This window comes from Candoia aspera, chromosome 4 (assembly GCF_035149785.1).
Source record: "Candoia aspera isolate rCanAsp1 chromosome 4, rCanAsp1.hap2, whole genome shotgun sequence".
NCBI lineage: Eukaryota > Metazoa > Chordata > Lepidosauria > Squamata > Boidae > Candoia > Candoia aspera.
Window position 1 is genome coordinate 104,630,601 of NC_086156.1, and position 15,162 is coordinate 104,645,762.

The window sequence follows — 15,162 nt, forward strand, 5'->3', positions numbered from 1 at the left end:
CCATTTACATTATCCAGTTGTCAAATCCCATGTGCTAGGTATATAGTTAAAAAATATATTATCCTCCAAAAATTTTAGCTTTTGTCCCTCAATCGTATTTATAAAGTCCAGTACTTTCTCCCAAAACTTAGTAAGTATAGGACATTGTAAAAGCATATGCTTTAAAGAGGCATTGTCCTTATTACTTCTCCAACAAAATACTGTTTTTGACAATCCTTTTCTATAAAATGTAGTGGAGTCCAATAAATTCTGAATATTATGTTTTGTTGTAAAAATCATTGTTTAAGGTCCATTGGTACTCTTGCTATAGAAGTTAAGACACTCTCCCATTGTCTAGGCAATATAAAAACCTGTCATTTTTATTCCACTCTCCCTTAACATCTGCATATCAAATTGATTTATTTATTATTAGTTTTAAAGGATTTACAAGTTGTTCTAGTATCTCAGGTGTCTCAGAAGCTGAAAATGCTGCTGGTCCAAACAATGTTGTTAACAAAAGTTGTAGTGGTAAATATTGACATTGGGATACATCTGATAGATGATATTTCTGTCTTAACACAGCTTGTGTTAAAAATTCATCTTCAACATTTATCAATTGGTCCAAAGTCAGTATTCCTGCTTCCATCCAACTTTTGCATATCACCATCTTTTTCCCAAATTTTAATGTTGGGTTTCCCCTCAGAGTCAATTTAGCATGAGAAAAAGTATCATTCCTTTATTTGACATTCCATTCCATAGCTTTCTAATTGACATAATTGTTTCCAGAGATATAGAGTTCTGTTGTATTTAGATCCTAATACTGTCCATCCAACCAAAGGTGCTATATAAGTATATTCCAGTGTTTACCCAAACTGGAAAATTAACACCAATTGCTGGCTTCCAGTATTTAATACTTGACAATAGAGAAGAATGATGATATAGCTCCAGATTTGGAAAACCAAATCCTCCTTCTTTAATTGGTAATTGCATTTTCTGTAAAGATATTCTCGGAATTGAAGAACCCCATAAAAAGTTTCTAAGCAAACAGTTTGTTTTCTGAAAACATTTTCCAGATATTTAAGCAGGAATTCCTCTCAGAATATAAATTAATCTGGGAATAATATTGATTTTGAGAGGATTCACCTTTCCCCAAAGGGTGAGGTTTAATGACTCTCATCTATCCATATCTAAAGAAACTTCTTTATATATTTTATTTATATTAGATGATACTAAGTTATATCTTTCTGTATGCACATACCTACATCCCAAAGAAAGAGAAAACCAAGAAGGCAAAATGGCTGTCTGCTGAGACACTAGAAGTAGCCCAAGAAAGAAGGAAAGCAAAAGGCAACAGTGATAGGGGGAGATATGCCCAATTAAATGCAAAATTCCAGAGGTTAGCCAGAAGAGATAAGGAATTATTTTTAAACAAGCAATGCACGGAAGTGGAAGAAGACAATAGAATAGGAAGGACAAGAGACCTCTTCCAGAAAATTAGAAACATTGGAGGTAAATTCCAGGCAAAAATGGGTATGATCAAAAACAAAGATGGCAAGGACCTAACAGAAGAAGAAGAGATCAAGAAAAGGTGGCAAGAATATACAGAAGACCTGTATAGGAAGGATAACAATATCGGGGATAGCTTTGACGGTGTGGTCAGTGAGCTAGAGCCAGACATCCTGAAGAGTGAGGTTGAGTGGGCCTTAAGAAGCATTGCTAATAACAAGGCAGCAGGAGACGATGGCATCCCAGCTGAACTGTTCAAAATCTTGCAAGATGATGCTGTCAAGGCAATGCATGCTATATGCCAGCAAATTTGGAAAACACAAGAATGGCCATCAGATTGGAAAAAATCAACTTATATCCCCATACCAAAAAAGGGAAACACTAAAGAATGTTCAAACTATCGAACAGTGGCACTCATTTCACATGCCAGTAAGGTAATGCTCAAGATCCTGCAAGGTAGACTTCAGCAGTTCATGGAGCGAGAATTGCCAGGTGTACAAGCTGGGTTTAGAAAAGGCAGAGGAACTAGAGACCAAATTGCCAATATCCGCTGGATAATAGAAAAAGCCAGGGAGTTTCAGAAAAACATCTATTTCTGTTTTATTGACTATTCTAAAGCCTTTGACTGTGTGGACCATAAGAAATTGTGGCAAGTTCTTAGTGGTATGGGGATACCAAGTCATCTTGTATGCCTCCTGAAGAATCTGTATAACGACCAAGTAGCAACAGTAAGAACAGACCACAGAACAACGGACTGGTTTAAGATTGGGAAAGGAGTACGGCAGGGCTGTATACTCTCACCCTACCTATTCAACTTGTATGCAGCTGGCCTTGAGGAATCCAAGGCTGGAGTTAAAATCTCTGGAAGAAACATTAACAATCTCAGATATGCAGATGATACCACTTTGATGGCTGAAAGTGAAGAGGAAGTGAGGAGCCTTATGATGAAGGTGAAAGAAGAAAGTGCAAAAGCTGGTTTGCAGCTAAACCTCAAAAAAACCAAGATTATGGCAACCAGCTTGATTGATAACTGGCAAATAGAGGGAGAAAATGTAGAAGCAGTGAAAGACTTTGTATTCCTAGGTGCAAAGATTACTGCAGATGCTGACTGCAGTCAGGAAATCAGAAGACGCTTAATCCTTGGGAGAAGAGCAATGACAAATCTCGATAAAATAGTTAAGAGCAGAGACCTCACACTGACAACAAAGGCCCGCATAGTTAAAGCAATGGTGTTCCCTGTAGTAACATATGGCTGCGAGAGATGGACCATAAGGAAGGCTGAGCAAAGGAAGATCGATGCTTTTGAACTGTGGTGTTGGAGGAAAATTCTGAGAGTGCCTTGGCCTGCAAGAAGATCAAACCAGTCCATCCTCCAGGAAATAAAGCCAGACTGCTCACTTGAGGGAATGATATTAAAGGCAAAACTGAAATACTTTGGTCACATAATGAGAAGACAGGACATCCTGGAGAAGATGCTGATGCTAGGGAGAGTGGAAGGCAAAAGGAAGAGGGGCCGACCAAAGGCAAGATGGATGGATGATATTCTAGAGATGACGGACTCGTCCCTGGGGGAGCTGGGGGTGTTGACGACCAACAGGAAGCTCTGGCGTGGGCTGGTCCATGAAGTCACGAAGAGTCAGAAGCGACTAAACGAATAAACAACAACAAATGCACATACCTAAGTATATAATGAATTTGATACAAATACAGAATTGATATCTCTTACACGGATGGGGCACTAAATTTTCACCTACTGGCATCAATTCCTATTTGGACCAATTAATAAAATATCCTGCTATTTTACTAAAGGCATCTATCACTTGCATCAACACTAGAACAGTAGTATGAGGTTTAGTAATCAGCAAAAGAATATCATCTGCAGACAAAACCAATGTGTTCAACTGAATTATGTACTACTCCGTAAATCTTCCTATGTTGTCTAATAGCACAAGCGAAGAGTTCCATGCAAATATTGAAAAGCAAGGGTGAAAGTAGACATCTTGTCTAGTTCCTCTAAATAATAGGAAAGTAGCAGAAAGAATGCCATCAACTTTTACTTTAGATGTGGACGACTCATAAAATATCTTAATCCATTTTCTAAATTTCAAATACAGCCTTTGTGTGTGTGTGTGTGTGTGTGTACACATACATACACTATCTATATATTTTGTCAAAAGCTTTTTCCACATCTAAAGATAAAATATAAATATCATATATTTATTTATTTAAATTTACTGGCTGCCCAGCTCCAGTGGACTCTATCAAACCTTGTGACTCAGAAGTAGACCGGCTTGCTGCCTTTGAGAAAAAGTCCCACATAGAGCTAGAAAAAATTCTAACCATCCCAGCATCAATGCATTTTCTCCTGCCCCTTTTCCTTTTACTCACCGTAGATACCATTCAGAACTGGTCATAGTATTGAGCAGGTCCACAAAGGTAGGGAAAGTTGGAGTTTCTATGAGTCCTCCAGATCTAGTCTATATGTTCTGGTGAATCCAGGAAGGAACATGAAGTCTGAGCTGAGAGAGAACATCTGGCCCAAAGTCTCCACTGTTTGTTTGTTTGTTTTTTGTCAAGTGAGAGCTTAACTTGAATTTTCATGGTCCAAATCCAGCACTTTATTAATTGTACCATATGAGCTCTCTTTAGTTTTTAATGTCATTAATTTACAGCCAAAGTTTTAAAAAGTACACAGGAAAATCATTTTAAAGAAGGGGATCAGTGATAATAGTCTAACACAGGATTTCTCTACCAGGGTTCTAAGGAACCCTAGGATTCCACAAGAGATCACTAGGGGTTCCCTGGGAGATCACAATTTATTTTAAAAAAAATATTTCAAATTTGGGCAACTTCACATTAAAGAGGTAGGTTTCATTCCTTATTTTCAGGTTAAGAACACTGTTAATGCATATATACAGGCCTGGTCATGTCCAAAAGGTAGGAGGAAAAGGGTGCAGCCTCCATTGTGTCTGTTAGATTTATTTTCTCCACTACAACATACTTTTTTAATGATTTCTTTGATATGATTCTTGTATTAGGCCTGAGTGGTCTATTCCAATGAAATCTAATGAGTCAAAAAGAAATGGGAGACATTCTTTGGATGAGAGAAAAAATCCAATTTCTTATGGCCATACAAAGTGTGTGTTTTGGAATAAAAAGCTCTACCCAACTCTTGCCCAGAGGGAAACCCGTCATGAGAAATTCCACCGGCAGCATGTTGCCTTCCCAAAGACCAACAGTGAACTGAATGCCCGGCACTATTGCAACCTGATGATGCAATGAAGAGGAATGACGACCATCAAGTGCAAGCCCTCCAACACCTTCATCCATGGGCACCCTACAGAAGTGGATGCCATCTGCAGCAATGGGGGGACCCACTTTAGTGAGAATTACTATGACAGCAACAGCTTCTTTGAGCTCACCGCCTGCCGTGTGACGGGGGGAGGATCTGGGCCTCCCAACTGTAACTATCGAGGCAGGCTTAGCAACCAGCGGATCCAAGTGGCCTGCATAAATGGCGTGCCAGTGCATTTCGAAGCAGCTCTTTAGGAAGAAGAAGGGAGCCACCATTGGAAACACTGGTGACCATGGTGGTCAGTTGGAGATTATACATCTTTTGCTACTTTAGAAGCCAAGACGATTCAAGGTCCCATTTCCTTTTTAGTGCAGTGGTGTATTTCAGTTACAATTTGCTCTTGGGAGACCAAACATCATGGAGAAAATCTATGTGATCACTAAGAGTTGACATTGACTTGATGGCACATAATCAATCTATCAGTCAATCAATCAATCAAGCCATTCTCAGTTTCAGTTTGAATTCAAAAGTGGGATATAGATTGAACAAATCTTGAATTGCACCAGACAAGTTCTGTGAGATCCTGTGGCCACCTACAGCGCCTTCTCAAATGATCCAGCCATTACAGTGGCAGAATAATGGAAGCCAAAAAACAACTTGGTGTCACCAACAATAGCTGGGTGAGCTATGAAAATGCTTGAAGTGACAAGTGGGGGAATGACCATCAAAAATGAATCAAATCATCGAAAATGAATCAGGACTTTCCAAAGATGTTTTGGACATATCATGCTTTTGGAAAGCTGCAGAATTTCAGTCTTTTAAAAAAATCACTGCTGAAACAGCATCTAATAATTGCAGGCCATAAAAAACTAGTCAACATTATCCACAATCTGAAGAAGTCAAGAATAGACTTAGAAAGAAAGGGATGGATGCATCTTACTTACCTGCAAAGGAGATCAATAGGTGAGTTCCTCGTAGGGAAACCAACTGTAGGAGATACTGCTCAGGAAATCTTTTCTGTTGCCTCTTTTATTCTAGAACCTTTCATGCCCCAACTCAGAATTGAAGCTTATTATTGGATGGGATAGTGTGTGTTTCTCTCCCCCCCCCCACCCCCAAAAAACTAGCCTGGAGCTCTTCCAGGAAGAGTGCTGTGACATCTCTGGATTGGCTGATCCTTACTTTTCAACCTCTTCCTAGGTTAGAGTACTCTGATCTGTGTATACACTTAGTTCTTTCTGTTTAGTCTTATCAGGGACATGATTCTATAGAGGTTTCTTAACCTATCTTTCTTTGTTTCAAAGCAAGAAAAGCAGAAGGCTCAGAGATTAATACATTTAATTCACTAGGAGAAAGGCATGGAGTTTGGAGCATTACACATTTAGTTCAGTGGGAGATTAGCCTGGAGTTCAGAAAATCAAGGAGAAAAATGGCCTGGTGCTCAGAGAGTAGTTGGGGAAATAGGGGAAGTTTAAAAGAGATTAATTTCCTTTATAGAGCCAGTTTGGTGTAGTGGTTAAGGCAGCAGGCTGGAAACCGAGACCGTGAGTTCTAGTCCTGCCTGAAGCACAAAGCCAGCTGGGTGACCTTGGGCCAGTCGCTCTCTCTCAGAAGTCAATGGCAAGCCACTTCTGAAATCTTGCCAAGAAAACTGCAGGGACTTGTCCAGGCAGTCACCAAGAGTCAACAAGGACTTGAAGATGTGCGCACAAGCACAATTTACTTTATACAATGATCAGCTATTGAAAAAGAAATATAGATTCCTGTTACAATGAAGAAAGCCAGAAACTTGGAGGTTTCCTTTCACAGCAGAGTGAGAGGTTTACAAGATGTACTATTCACACATGTGCTAAAGGGGAACATCTTATGCACATGTATCATTTAATGGAGAAATAAAGAGCAGCAGAACAAGTACAAACTTCAGCTAGCCAAAAACTAGGCCTCAAACTTGCAAAAAGGTGGGGTTTTCCTTCTCATTTTATAAAAGGTTTCTGCCCTGAAGCAGAAGTGGTACTAGCCAAAGTAATCCCAACTTGGTAAAAACAAGCAAATAGGTGATCCAAGCCTACTTCCAGACTCCTTTTGGTTAAAAAAGTAGTTTCAAGGAAAAGCGTATGAGTCTTGGACAAGCTTATGCCCATTGCTCTGATTGCAAAAGGAAGGCCCAGGAAAAGTTCATGGCTTTGACAACATTCCCTTGCAGAGAGATCCTCTGGTTACATCTGCTATTGTTCTACCAAGATCAGCAATCCATGATGCAAATGGGAAGTGTTTGGAAAGGTCCTCCTTGGACCTTTTTAAGTAGTATTTGATTTCCTGTAGCTAGTAAGAATTGATTACACGATGCTGCCATTGAATGGAGTACTGAAAATACCCCACTTTTCTTCAAACTGAGGTCCTTTTTTCAATTCGACAAGCCTGCCTGACTCAATCTAGTGCATAAGAGTATCGTTTTTGGCTGGAAAAGGGAATTGTTCCCTGCAAACAGTATTTTTGACCTCTTGGCTTGACCGTAATGTTAAGTTTGTTAAACCTTGAGCCAAACTGAGGAATAATATTTAGAGTGGGGAAAGCAAATCATATAACAGTACATACAATTTGTTCTTGCAGTTACCACAGTTAATCTCTTTACTGATAAGCCTAAACAACACTGCCCAATAACACCTACTGAGGATTACATTACATGGAAATCAATAATATTTCAGTAAAAACTTCAAAAGTTGCCAGAAGTGAGCCTATCTGCCTCATATAGTTACATATAGAGCCACTTCGGTCTAGTGGTTAAGGCAACAGGCTAGAAACCAGGAGTCTGTGAGTTCAAATCCTACCTTAGGCCTGAAAGCTGGCTGGGTGACCTTGAGCCAGTCCCTCTCTCTCAGCCCAACTCACCTCACAGGGTTGTTGTTGTGGAGAAAATAGGAGGAGGAAGGAATATTGGGTACGTTTGCCACCTTGAGTTATTCATAAAAATAATAAAGGCAGGATAAAAAAATTATAAATAAATAAATAAATAATGTATACATTAGATACTTCCCAACCCCCTTCCTAGCCCTAAAAGAACTTACAATGTGGCAGAAACATCTGTAAGGGTGGGTCAGAAAATTCAAGATGGCACCCACAACACGTGATTGAAGCTACACCTCTTTTTGCTTGCATCATGACGAGAACAAAGCTGAGCCAATCAATACTTCAGAGATATTTTAGGGTTAGGGTTATTATAATTCGGCTGTGGCTTATTTGTTTAAGCAACCTCTTTGAATTGAATTCTGATGTATCTTCTCTGGTTTTGCTTCTGTACACTTACGGGGATACTCCTTTAGTTTACAGATGTAAGTCGAGGTTAACTGAACTGCAGTTATTTAACTCAGCTCTAATCACAGCTGACAGCTTTCTTCTAACTGGATTTAATGCCAGAGGACAGAAATCGATCCAAATGTGCAATGGAGACATGTATCCTACACAAGTGTGGGTACCATTAGAATTGGAGAAGCAGTTGTGGAACAACTGGTGATCTTAAATCCAAATTATATTTCTTTAATGGCTACGGAGAGTTTTTGGAAATTTCTTGTGGTCTCTTTCCATGAAAATATTACAGTGTCTTTCAAAGGAAGTTCCATGTCTTTAACAGTGGACACTGCAGTACCTGGAGGCAGCAGAAGAGAAGAGAAATAACTGAAGATTATGATTAAGACAATCATAAAACACAAAGACCTGCAAGTAGAAGTAGAACAACTGTGGCAAAAGAAAGCGAAGTTAGTACCAATAGTAATAGGCACCTTGGGTGGAATTCCAAAACATCAGGAGCACCACTTGAACACCATCGGCATTGACAAAATCACCATCAGCCAATTGCAAAAGGCAGCTTACATCCTGCGATGATACCTTTAACGCCATCAAACAACAACATCTGCCTATCCCAGGTCCTCGGAAAGGACTCCATAGGTGGATAAAATGCCAAATCCAGTCTAAACATCTGGCAGACTGTGCGACCAACCATAATATGTAAAGAGATGATATTAAACACCGAATGCTGAACATCTCATAATATTGCATGTTGGCTTCCAAATTTCACAATAGTTTCTAGTGTCAGTAATGTATTGGAAGTATCCACCACGTTTACAAAAGTGAATTTCCTTAATGAACAACTCCTCCTGGTGGTAATGGCACTCATCTATACCTCTTCCCTATATTTCAGGTGTCTTCATTGAAAAGCATTTTTAGGGCATCATTTTTTTCTCAACTTTGGTAATACGTAATTACCTAACTAGGAGCCTAAAAAAGCAATGTCAGTCAACCTCTAACCCCACAAATGGTTTAGCGTTAGAACAGTCATATCTCTGGCTGATTTGGTTATCCAAGATGCTGATAGATGAACAGACCTGCACTATAATGATAGACTGCAGAATATAATTAATGAAGGCTGTAATATATAATATGGAGAAATTTCTGTTTTTGTTACTCTAATGGTTTCATTCTAGATTCATTAGGAGTCAGTGAAATCTGGATAGGAGATAATATGTACAGTATGTCTTTTCCACAGATCTGTGTGGGAATTTTATTGTAGAACAGGAGTACCAAGATGAGGGCTATACCTAGTTTTTGATATTAACAGTACTTAATTTTAGTAAAATGTAAATGAAATTGATTTTAGTCTTTCCCAAAGCCACTTTTGGAGTGTGGCCTCAATAACATCGCTGGCCCGGAAAGAGTTGCAAACCATTGGTCCAAAGAAGGGATATTCCAGATTCTTCTTTCTTGGACTGGCTTCCTCATGAGGCAAAGTGAATCCTGTGTTCAAGCAACCAGTCTGGAAGGGAAGTAGAACAGGACCAGGATGGATACCTTCACCCATATTCTTGTGGTGTGGGGCATAAGAGGGTTTGCAGATAGCCCTAAAGGTGAGAAGCCCATGGGTCCCATCAGTTTCTAATTCAACACTCTAATAATTCCAAGATTGATGTTAAAAGGCTTCATGGTGAAACCATAATGAAAAGACATGGCATCTTTTTACATGATAAGGCACGTAAGAACAGTGATATAAGCAGCTCTACACCTTCCTCTATGGCACCAAGAGAAGCATCCTCAAAATATGAAGTGTAAAAGGGGTATCAGACAACTCCAAAATGGACAGATTGATAAGATTCCAATATAGTTTAGACAAATTACAGGTCACAGTCTGGATGGAACTCAAAGATGGATCACTGTGCCCATCATGCAATTACAAAGAACACTATTCCTCCAGATACCATTATTGTCCATGGTATGAGTGGCTACCTTATATACTTTAAATAAAATGGCAGCAAATATTCCAAGAGAGGACCATCATTTTTTCTTTTCTTCTGTTGCAAGTACCCCACCCCCAAAATCTAAATTATATACTGAGAAAGCAAGGAAAAAAGAAAGGCCATAAGATCTTACACAAGAACACACAGAGAACTTTAGAAATACAATTTTTTCGAGCTTTTGACAGTTTAACTAAACACTGAATTTCATGAAAAGGTGTTCCTCTAAGGATAGGGGAACCTGGTGTCTGTCAAGTTGCAGAGAAGAAGGAAATGGGTATTTGTGGCTATAGAGAAGTTAAATATAAGCATACTAAGTGGGGGAGAAGCTGCTGACTTTCTGTATTAAAGAAACAACTCATCCTGGAAATAGTTAGGTTTTATCCGGGTTCTATTCGTTCTTCATATCAGTTGAGGGAGGGATATGACACTTTATTTATTTGCTTGCTTATTGACTGTACATTTATACTGCCCCCAAACTGTCTCTGGACTGTTTACAACCAATTAAAATATGTTATAAACATATAACATTAAAAAAAGTAGAAACTGAGTAGAAAAACAGGATAAATTATTTTTAAAAGCCTACATAGGAAAGAGTATAACTTATAACAAGTAATCAAACAAGCAGAAATGACAATGAATCACATTAATACAGAAAAATCCTTCACGTTCTAAAACATAGATAGTCTTCACTGGAAAGGAACATAATACAGATTATGGGCACTACCCTCAGTTTTCCCATCTGTAATAAGAGAATCATCATCATCACCACCACCACCAATGTTGTGGACCTCCTAGACCAATTTCATGTCTATGAATCATCTTAAACCATTTCAAAATGTTGGAGTTCTTTTAATCATTATTTCATTCTTTAAAAAAAATAGGATAAATAATTTTAAAAATGTATCCTTATAAAATTATCTCTTATTTCTCAGCAAGCCCATTACTGTATATGGCCTCTTAGTCCTCATAAGTTGACATTTGCTCTTCCTTTTCCCCATCTGTGTACAACGTATTCCTACACCAAGGTGATTTTCCCCATCCTATTGCTTCTGACCATAAAGTTTTCCTCATCTTCAGCAGAATTTAGTAACCTGTCCAGAAGGCTAAGGAGCAATGTCAGCAACCACCAGCCCACCAATGAATCTTGGGGCAATTGAGTTTCTGGTTATGCTGAATCACCCAAGGAACCAACAGATGAAGAAAGCAGTATAACAGTAGAAAAGGAACAGAAATGTTTTCTGTGGGCAGAATTTGAATGATGGTAAAGAGATAAACACACATTGGAAATTGTTTTAATAATGCATTAGGCTCAAAATCTAAATGTTTAACCATTCAACCACCTTTCAAAGGGAGAAGGATGATGCTTGACTTCAGAGGGACAGCTGTGTTAGGCTGTGGAAGCAAAAGAGCAATGAAGAAGCATGAGACACCATAAAAAATTGTGTTGCACCTTGTTGGAGTATGTTCAGTTGATCTCATTTCCTGGTGACTATATGAATACAACAAAACAGGTTTTCTGGCAATGATGGTTTGACCCTGACTTTGCCCAGGATGGATGGATGCATGGACAGACAGATATACAGATAGAGAAACATATTTTACTTTTCAGCCTAGCCTACAACCAAGTAGTTTCTGGCGGTCTCCCATCAAAGTATAACCAGCCTTGTTTTAGCCTTGTTTAGCCTTTTTGAGATCAGCCAAGGTATACTATTCTAAGAAATTATATATCTGATATTATACAGCATATATATGCCATATTCCCAGTGATGTGGACAGAGTTCCAGAAAAGTTTATGTGACAATTTATTTATTCATTTATTTATTCATTCATTCATTCAATTTATATAGCCGCCCATCTCAAACCAGTGAATCTGGGTGGTGAATGAAGTGCCAGAGCCTATTTCTTTTTGAATTCATGATGTTTCAATCTCCCTGAAACCCTCATGCATTCTTTCTGCTGCTAGAAGCTATTTTTAATTCCCATAATGTTATTTTGCATGGCACTGCATTTACAAACAGTCCTTGAACGTGCAGCCATCGCAGTATTGCTGCAGTCCCATGATTGTGATTTGGGTGCTTGGCAACTGGCACGCATTTACAATGGTTGTAGCGTCCTGTGGTCACATGATCGCCATTTGCGACCTTCACAGCTGGCTTCTGACAAGCAATGTCAATGGGGAAGCTGGCAGGAAGTCACAAGTAGTGGTCACATGATGCTGCACTTAACAACCGCAGGTGATTTATTTAATGACCACAGCCAGAACTGACATCGTAAACCAAGGAGAAGTTGCTGGGTGGCTAGAACCTTCTTACAACATTTTTGGGGTTTCTATTCTAAATGTACATTAGAAAGTGCCTTTTTCCTTGACAATTACTTCCTTTTTTTTTCTTTTTGTGTGTGTTTCTCTTCTGTACCATCTCCCCTCCCTATACCAGAGAACACATTTATATAGCAGGATGTGGAAAGATTCCAAGGACAACTGAGACTTTCACTTGAGCTTGGAGAATCTACCCCATTGTCAAGAGTGGATCTGGGTGTGAGAAACGTGGCTCAGGAAAAGTCCCTCACTGAATAAATTTGACAAAGTCTTAAGAAGCAGCAAAAAGGTTTTATTAACGTTCTTGCAAGGATGGGTGCCCAGCCAAGATAGGCACACCCCTTCACACAAAGTATGCAGTTTTATTCCCTACCCCTGGACGGTGAAATCCCTCCTCCTGTTCCCTATTGGATAGGTACTTAGGAGTTCACAGCCTATCTGAGACGCCTTAGATTTTGCAGGAAGTCCTGCCTTTGTTTATATCTCCCATTCCTCACTTTTTACCTCCCCCAGTCTCCTATGTATTCATTTCCTTATAAGGCAGCTAGCCCCCTTGGAGTAAGTAGGTCAGGGTCTTGTCTGACCACAAAGTTCACTAGAACTGGTTTTGAGCATATTTTCAGCATTGGTTAGACAGCTTATTTCCTTTATACCTGCCCTTATGGAGATACAGTCTCCTGTTTCCCCTAACCACATATCCCACATCCTCAATATACTGACAAGCAAGCCTAGCTACTAGAAAGCCAGCTTCAGTTGGCAAGTTACTGAAAAGCAAGTTCTTTTCTATTGTAGAAATAACTTTTTGCAAAAACAACGTCGCTATCCCCCTTTCTCACATGGGTAAGTTAAGAAAAGTGGAGGACTCTCCTCTTGGTAAGTATACTGAGGTGTATGAATGTATTATGGAATAAACAAGCCAAGGAACCAGCAAAGCATCTTTCTTAGCCTCACTGTGGGAATGTTATTCTAACTTTCCAAACAGGCAATTCTGTATGTTAGGAAAAATAGGTTCAAAATATATAACAATTTTAGAAGAAATTTTAGGTACATACCACTATGATTATAATTTTCAGGCCTAGCTTCCTATTAATCACTGGAGCTTATTTTATTTTATTTATTTTATTTTATTTTATTTTATTTTATTTTATTTTATTTTATTTTATTTTATTTTATTTTATTTTATTTTATTTTATTTTATTTTATTTTATTTTAAGCCAGATCTGCTGATTGGTTCTGTTCTGTGGGAAAATCAAGTTAGAGACTGCAAAGGGAAGAACTTCCTCTAGAATAGAGATCGGGGTTGGCCATGGGAGCAGGTCAAAACAGTCAAGATGGCAGCTGTAACAATGTAATCAAAGCCACTCCTTTTTAAGTGTGTCCTTTATGTCTCCAGTTTTTAAGTCTGCCATGCACAGAGCAGACAGAAAAAAGGGGGTTCAATTGTGTAGCCTTCTTATTGACTTTTTGAGCCCCCATGGACATATCTGGCATCTAGTGCCTTTGAAAAGTGGCCACCAAATTGCCATTTTAATGTGAATGAGAATACCATGAGAAAGACAGAAAGGATTCCCTCAATCTCTCCCCACACTGTCCACACCAGGAGTGATTTTTATAATATATCCCAATATTTCTCTTGCCCACTTTCACTCTTAGCTAAAAAGCCTCAAACTCTTTAGACTTTCCCCGTAGGGAAACTGCTCTAGTCCATTAATTATTTTTAACCTTTATTCTCCACCTTTACTAATCAATTGTATTGATCAAATAAAATACATGTTTGTAGTTCTTATGTCTCTTTCTAGGGGATAAAATTAAAATTTTCTTCAACTGAGCTTGAATTCTATTAACTACACAGACATATTCACATGGTTTTATTGGCAGCAATAGAGAAGTGGCTTGCCATTGTCTTCTTCCAGGAGAGAGACGGAGGGAGGGAGGGATGATAGATTCTTACATTCAAATACTAACCAGATCTGCTGACCCTGCTTAGTATCCAAGTCCAAATTTGGTTCAGGGTTGAACTGTGGAGTTCTTGGTGGTCTTTGAGCTTGGTTGTTTGCTGGCTGAATTTTCATTACCCAACTAAGTTACCTAACTGGGTAATAAACATAGGCCAGCAAACAACCAAGCTCAAAGACCACCAAGAACTCCACAATCCAAATATTACCAGTGATGAACAAACCAGCAATCAGATACTATTGAATACTGACAGCTGTATATAATCTAGAAGTCAATTTTAGTATGAGAATAATTGAAGTTGACTCCTACAATATTTGCACAAAAGTAACCAATGGAGACAACTTCGTTTTACTTCCCATCTCTTCCAAATACAGTAGTGCCCCAGGTAGTCTATCTTTTCTCCTTTTTTCAGGTGTCCTTTTTGCCCAGCAAACATGAGAATGCCTTTTAAAGGATTTGAGTTTGTACTCTTCTTAGTTCTGGCTGTTGTGCTGTTACCAGGCACCTTTGCCCCCTCTTATTATGACTTCCTGAGACAGCACTACGATAATCCAAACAGCAGCGTTGGAAACTGCTACTGTGATACCATGATGCAAAGACGGGGGATGACCTGGCCAAACTGCAAGGCGAAAAATTCCTTCATCCATGGCACCAAGAGGAACATCAATAATGTGTACCATTCTGGGGGTCAGCCTTATGGTAATGGGCTCCGGCATAGCCGTAGACAATTTTCGGTCACCACCTGCACATATAGAGGGGGCTCCAACCGCCCACCTTGTAGGTACTCTGAGAACACCTCACAAAGGTTCATTGTTGTACATTAT